The sequence below is a fragment of the Canis lupus genome, chromosome X, assembly GCF_048164855.1.
Source record: "Canis lupus baileyi chromosome X, mCanLup2.hap1, whole genome shotgun sequence".
In the NCBI taxonomy this organism is placed as follows: Eukaryota; Metazoa; Chordata; class Mammalia; order Carnivora; family Canidae; genus Canis; species Canis lupus.
This window is the reverse complement of record NC_132876.1, coordinates 46970347-46978024: the sequence shown is the minus strand read 5'-3', so window position 1 is coordinate 46978024 and position 7678 is coordinate 46970347.

The following is a 7678-nucleotide window of genomic DNA, read 5'->3' as shown; positions in this document are numbered from 1 at the left end:
ATTTATTAATCTCCTAAATGTGGAGACCAAGGAGATGATATCTCCTAACTTAACAACAACAAAAAAACCCGATCTCCCTTTTAGACAAACAAGATAATCATGAGGGTTTCTTTTGCTTTTTGTTCTAAAGTGCCTCTTATTCTTGTCCAAAGCTCCTCAAAGGGGACACTGCAATTTTAAAATATTCCTCGTGAAACTGTACTAGTTGGAGGGATAAGCATACAATTTAGCATAATGGGGAGCAAACATGAAGGAAGCAGATGTTTAGCCAGGAAGGGGTGCATTTTTAGACTGAGAAAATCCTGTGAGAACTCAACAATTTGTAAAGATGGTGGTAATGAACTTTGCCTTCAGAGTTTGGTCAAAGGCAAACATCACCAATCCAAGGCTAAGCAAAACCCTCTGAGTCTGGGTAAATGAAGCTAAAGAAAGCAGGTCTCGGGGACACAAAGACAAGATTGAGAAGTCTTTATAAGGTTTTGAAATGATAAACTGAGATAAAGTTTGTCTAAAAGACACTGGTCTGAGGAGACTTTCTGAATGTCTCAGTTCCTGGGGCCAGTGCAAGGAAAAGCTTATTGAATCTATGTCACTCTTTCCCTATAGACCTTTCCTCTTATAAGCAACATTAAAGACACTACACAAGCAGACAGACTATAGGAGCATGTGTAAAAAGGCTAGAAAACAGTTTCATCAAGGAACAATACCAATTCTGATTAGATAGCCAAAAATACTCCCAAGGGATCTCATTTCTAAAAAATCAAAATAAACCCAAAGCTGAAGAACTTCAATGAAATATCAGAGCTCAATTCAGCATGAATTTACATCCCAGATATGGGCAGGTTGGTACCTCAAACAGGTAGACATGAGGAGTCTAAGATGTGGTCACTATTACTAAGTGGAAGAGCTGGGTCCAAGGCATTGTTTCAAGTGAATTTCAGTGACCCTCGGTTTCTGTCAATGCCCTCCAGCCAAAGACCACAAGGAGTGCACCTGGGTTTGAACAAATTAGGCTTCTTGCTTTGTGCCATGAAGACAAACACAAGGGAGATAGTGGGGATGCTGAGGTGTCTCTCTTTGTTGAAATGAACAATAATTCCAATTTGATCAACCCCAGGCATGTCCTGGTGGTCTTTGGCTGAAGGGCATTGACAGTGCATGAAATCAGGTAGTCTACATTTCAGCTTCTGCCACTTACTTACTGTATGACCTTAAGCAAATCACAAGTTCTCTGATACTCAGTTTGCTTATTTGTAAATTATAACATAGTACCAGTATCTACTTCTTTTGGCTATTCTAAGACCTAAAAGTAAAATTTGTTTAAAAAACAGAAACAAAAAAAAGGGTGCCTGGGTGGCCAAAGCATCTGCCTTTGGCTTGTGTCATGATCTCCTGGTCCTGGGATTAAGCCCTGCATCAGGCTCAACAGGGAGTCTGCTTCTCTCTCTCTTTCTTTCTCTTACTCTGCCCCTCCCCACTGCTCACACGCTCTCTCTCTCTCAAATAAATGAATAAAGTCTTTAAAAATAAAAAATAACAACAAAACAAAACAAAAGTGATAGGTTGGGTCTCAATTGGTGCCTAGACTAAGTAGCTCAGGAACCTAGTGGCCTAGTGAATCTGGGTGCCTGTGTTTTGCTGCTGAGTGAGCAGTGAGTACTGCTCTATTGGCTCTGGAGTTGGCCTTAGAGTGAGGCTTGTATCTTGCAGTATGCCCTACTCCCCCAGTTAGGGAACCGTTCATTTGAGAGAAATTTCTCCAACCCTATCTTGGACATATTTGTCCTCTAATTGTAGTGTACTGGGTAGTGGGAAGAAGACTAGACTCAGAGTGAGAAAAGCTGGGTTTCAATCCTAACTCTTCCAGTGCTAGCTGTGGGCTTCAGAAGTCTCAGTGTACTCGTGGGTAAAATGGGTATAAAAACCCTACTTCTTGTGTTGTACAATTAGCAGAGATTGTGTTTGTGTAAGAGGAGTGAGGTGATAAAATTATTCTTTCATCAGTTGACACCAAGGTTTATGTTAAGAAGAGGACACTCCTTTTTAAGGAAAATACTCCAATATGCCAATTGCAAGGAAGAAGGAGAAACTCTGATGGAAAGGACTGGAAGATAACATGTATGTAGCTAAACTGCCCCTCATAAGAAACAAACATGAATTTGTGATGGGACAAAGAAGAAAAAAAAAGGAATAGGAGAAGGGAGAAAGATGCAAGAACGAATCCATGGCAGAAGAATGGTTTGCACAGAGAAGTCCCAAGTAGTAATGTAACCAAGGATTTTTATTTTTTATTTTTTAAAAAATTTTTATTTATTTATGATAGTCACAGAGAGAGAGAGAGAGAGAGAGACAGAGAGAGAGAGAGGCAGAGGGAGAAGCAGGCTCCATGCACCGGGAGCCCGACATGGGATTTGATCCCGGGTCTCCAGGATCGCGCCCTGGGCCAAAGACAGGTGCCAAACCGCTGCGTCACCCAGGGATCCCTGTAGCCAAGGATTTTTAAATGAAGGAATGTTTAGTAATCAATTTTTAATTGTTTGTATTGCTGTAACATATGCCCCTTCATCTACTCAAACTTTGATAAATTCTGTTACTTGCATAAATGCTTCACGTGAGAGATTTTCAAAGAAATCCAGGAAGAAAAGCAGCATTCCCAATTTGGTATAATGAAAAGCAGAAAGAATAAAGTGGCCATGGAAGATGAACTGGGGATGAATCAGAAGCTCATTAGGAGCCTAAAATCAGAACCACATTGGCCATAGGATTCTGAGCTCCCTCAGAATTCTTAGAAACCTTTCACCTGACTGTGAAAGGATAGGCTGACCCTCTGCTTACTGGATCTGGCTTACTTAACGCTGGGCAGGCACAGGTAGGTACTCCATACTAGTTGTGTCTGAATCTTCATTTAGTTAATGTCTTTAATATGCTTTCCAGACATGATTGTAGGCTTCTTCAGGCTAGGAGTGTGTCTAGAAAGGCTCCCATTTTTTTGTATTACCCTCAAAGCCTGGCAAAGTACTGGATACAGGATAAGAAGGAAGAGAGAAAATAAACAGGGAGAAGGTCAGGCTCTAAGTATTGACAACTGCCACTTATTGTGCTATGCCCTAGACTGGGGTGGGACATGAACTTAGTTTGGCTTGCTACAAAACCCAAACTCCTGACCGTTACATTATGCAGCCTGCCTCAGGCCTCATCCCATCTTGCCTTGCCTCAATCTTACCTAAAGCTAGATGACACCAGTTCATCCGTTGACACCAAGGTTTCCTTTGGGACCAGGGTGTCTATTGCCTAGGAAGAGGCAGGCAAGGATGGAGGAGTGCATTAACCTCTCCTTGCTTTAGGGGCTGGAGGTGGGCACAGCTCCATAGAGTCTGCCCACAGTCTCAGATCCGGGGCTCAGTGTCCCTCGTGTCCTCCTGGATGTTATAGAGAAAGTCCCACAGAAATGGAGTTCTCAGGGGAGGAATAGCTGGAGGGTAGGGGTGCCTGCCCCATACTACTAGATGGCAAGAGGAGCTCATACTAGTGGGAGAGTAGCTGCCCAGCCCTCCTGGGCTTGGCCAGGGTTAGGGGAAAAGAGGGGGAAAGCAAGTCTCAGGATCCTAACAGACTAGGGCAGGGCTATCTCCCTGTGTGGGTCATTTGTTTTAATTTCTGGCACCATGATTTGTAGCAACATGTGTTTACCTGGAGTGCCCCACTCACAGCTTGAAAGCTGAGGCTCCCTTTCTTCTCCATCTTGGCTGCTGGCACAGTTTCCCAAGGAAGGCACCCCAGCCCCAGAGGGTAGACAATCTGCTCCATAGGAAGTGTCATCTATAGCCCAGAGTGACTTTTACCTGAACAAGCAGTCACAGCTGAAGGGCTTGGCCTGATTTCTCTGAAAGGGACAGCACACTTAAAAATATTGTGTGTATATAAAATAATAGTTATTTGTTTTTGGAGGGGGTAGAATCATATCTCTAAAAAGGCAGTCCTGAGCAGCAGTGTTGAAAGAGGCCTGAGAAATTGCCTGAGAGGGAGGCAGATGTAGCCCTTATTGTTTGTGGGACCAACAGAGGGGCAGGGAGGGACTCTGTTTCCCTGGAAGGCAGAGGAAGCAGATCGAAGACCTTATTTGCTTTCAAGGGCTTATGTCTTCTCCTCCCATGGGTACCAGGGCAAGAACAACCCCTCTTCTCCATCTAGCTGTGATTGGAAGAGAGCCCTGGGAGTCCTTTCCTGTCAATGGGGGCAGCCCTTGTTTAGGAAGAGGTCAGTGTTTCAGGGACGTGAACAAAGAAGGGTATGGGCAGTGTGGGTGGTGTAGAGGGAGTGGGAGCTGGCCAACCTGACACAGCAAGGGCTTCACTTTCAAGATATACCTGCCACCGTGGAGCAGACTCAAGGGGCCTGCACACTGCTGTCCCTTCATCTACCTGAAAGATTTTTCCAATGAGATTTCTCAGAAAAAGTAATAAGTGCATATAATTACAAATTCCCACCATACTAAAAGGCATAGAGTGAAAAAGTCTCCCTCTCACTCCATGCCCTCATCCCTTTCTCCAGAAGTTACCACTCTTACCAGGCAGGCTATGTGCATCTTCCCAGAAAGATCAGAGATTTCCCTTGAAAATGTTCTATTTTTTCTTTTGGATTAGCTTGAGTCTTAACTTTAGTGACTCCTCTTTTCTGACCTCAAGTTCAACCATGCAAAAGTAGAGAAAATGGTATAATAAGCCTCCATATACCCACTAACCAGCTTCAACAATTTTCAGCATTTGGCCAATGTTATTTTTATCTAACCTTGTAATTGTCTGGAGGAGGAAAAATCGCAGGCATCATGACATTTCATCTATACATATTTTTCAGCATCTCTAACTGATAAAGACCCTTTAAAAAACATAATCATCATGCTATTATCATACCTAACAAATACAACAAAGTCCTTAGTAATCCTCACTGGCTGATTCTGAATTCCACTGATCTACAAACTGCCTGCAACTTACCCTGTCTGGATTTCTAATATGGACATCTGGCTTAGTCTGAGAAGTACAGAAGGTTGGAGACTTGGGCCATAGCAGCCTAAGGTCTTTCCATTCTCCCCCTGGCTGTTCTTGCTGTTTGAACACCCTTTTGGAGCAGAACAATCTTCTGGGCAACTTCCAGGAATGAGAGTCTGGAGAGAGGCATTCTCTAGAGATGCCTCTGTCTTCTACTTGCAGGATGGCATTTGGAAAGCTTTCTCTGTACTGCATCAGTAAAAGGGAACAAATACCATTGGTTCTTAGCAATTAGGTGAGTATTTTACAGCCAAAGATAGTAGTAGTATATTTGCTGCACTCAGAGATCATATCAAACATGCAGTCTTTTTGCAGGGACCACTGTGCCAAAGCTGGCTAAGTTTTTGTGTTGGTGGAGGTGGGTTATATGGATAATTGGTTTCTCCATTTGCTAGTAGCTATTTGGGACCCCGCCCCCAGGCACTCCTGAGTTTATTCATCTGATTATTTTGGCTTCCAGGCTACCTTTCACTCCATCCCCAAGCCATCAGCATCTCCACAATCCACAACCAATACATCCCCTGCTCTCATTCATTCTTGCACTAATCCCTGAATCTTCAGGAGGGGAAGAACTCTCTCCTTTTCCCCCTCACTCCATGCCAGCTCAAAGTATGTGACATTTCTGGCCCTCAGCCCACAGTTCTGTTGGCCAAAAAGGCATGGCCAAGCCAATCGGCATGAAGTTGGGTGTGGAAAGTTCTAGTCACAAGTACATAGGACATAATATATTGCCTGCTAACCAGCCAGACCTCTGTGCCAGGGCTAGAAAGGCTGTAAGAAGCAGCCACTTGCCTTCCTAAATTTTGTCTGGAAGGACATTATCTTGGGAGAGGAGAAGCAGAGCCTCAGCACCAGAAGCCTAAATGATAGCAGGTAACCCCAGATTTTCACTGGAATTCTGCCTTCTCTGTTCCTCTTTACAGTCTTCTCTGTGGACATGGTGGGAGATATGGACTGCCACATTGGGCACTTGAGACCTTGCTTAGTTTCCTGGGAGAAATTCACTGGCCTTTGCTTTCATTGGAATGCTTTTCAGTGTTCAATTTATTCAATGTACTAAATAAAACCCACTTGCCCAGTGGCCTTTAAGAATCTGGTACGATGGGATCACTCCACAGAGAGTGGAAGTAATATCAAAGTATTTTGGAATTATTTGCAAGAAAGATGCACAACCAAAGCAAGTTATGATTGAGGGGGCTCAGATCCTCTGAGATACCATCAGAATTTCATGAAACAAACTGTTTACTTGTTTCATACAATCCTGCATTGTTCCCCACAAGCACCCAGTACAGACAGCAGGCTGCTACCAAGAAGGCTGGCAGTGCCCTCTTGAGGAATCTCTGGGCACTGCCAGGGACCCAGCTGGACTTGAGAACTTTTGCCAGGAACCAATAGAAGCAGAACTGAAGAAATAGGTGGGAGTAGGTAGGTAAAAACAAAAAACAAAACAAAACAAAACAAAAACCTTGGGAACCTGGAAAGAAACCCTATAAAGTCTGTGGGGGAAGGCTCAAGAGACAGGTGCTAAAGCACTGTGTCAAGACATCCGGAGTGACTACAACATACTAGATCCTAGGGAGGTGGAACCTTAAGGTACTGTGAGCATGACCAGGCTGAGCCCCTTTCCCATCCTTGGACCTAAAAGCAAGGTGGAGACAGGAAGACATAGTCCATCAAAGAGTGTGGAGAGAGAAAAAGAGAGACAGAGAGACAGGCAGTCAAACAGCAGAGATGGAGAGATTAAGACTTGGGGAAAGGACAGAATGCTAAAGTAAAGTGCTAGAGATGAAGGAAAAGAGAAGAAAAATGTGGTTGAAAAATTGATGTTTGTGAGTTTACTGGGAACAAATATTTTCTTCCAAGTAGCCTAACATTCCCCAGAGCTGCTGCTGAAAGTTCAAGGGCAGATTTGTAAGGAGGCTCAGCCTGAGCAATTTCCCCTGCATGCAGAGCTGTCTTTTCTATCTGAGCCATGAAAAACCATCTCTCTCATTGCCTAAATCAGAATCCCAAAGTTTGGACTCAGTTCCTTCTGCCATCTGAGCAGCTGAGGGCACCCATTTGGTGACTTCTTGCTTTTGGTCCTCCCTCTCTTCCAGGGCTATTCTGATAATGATCATCCAGAAGTTAATTGTTGGCAAAATCCTACAGCCCAGCTTCCTCAACAGGCAGAGTCTATGACTGGAGAGCAGGTATAGCGAGGTCAGGAGTCCTGGGAGCTTCTACCATCAGTCATGTGGTCTTATTCTAGTCTGATCTGCAAAACTGCCACTATATACTTCTGCAAAAGAGGCATTTCCAAGGACCCTTTCTCTTTGGGTGGGATTCAGGACCTGGGTGAAGCCACAGGGGCATCTATAGAAGACTCAACCACTTCCTAATAGCAATGCCCAAGCCAGAAACATGGTCCAAGGTCACAGCCCAAAGAGAAAACTGTAAGATTCAATCTTGCCTCTCCCCCCTCCCCCAGGATGATTGTAGGCTCTGTTCAGTATCTCCTTCTTCTCCTCTCTATCCCCAAGGCAAAGCTATAGGGAAATTTTGATGGTGATGAGGAAGGGGTCATATCTTCTTCCCCAGAGTCTTCCAACAAGTACTCCTTAAATTATATGCCAACCAGTTTCCTTATAGGC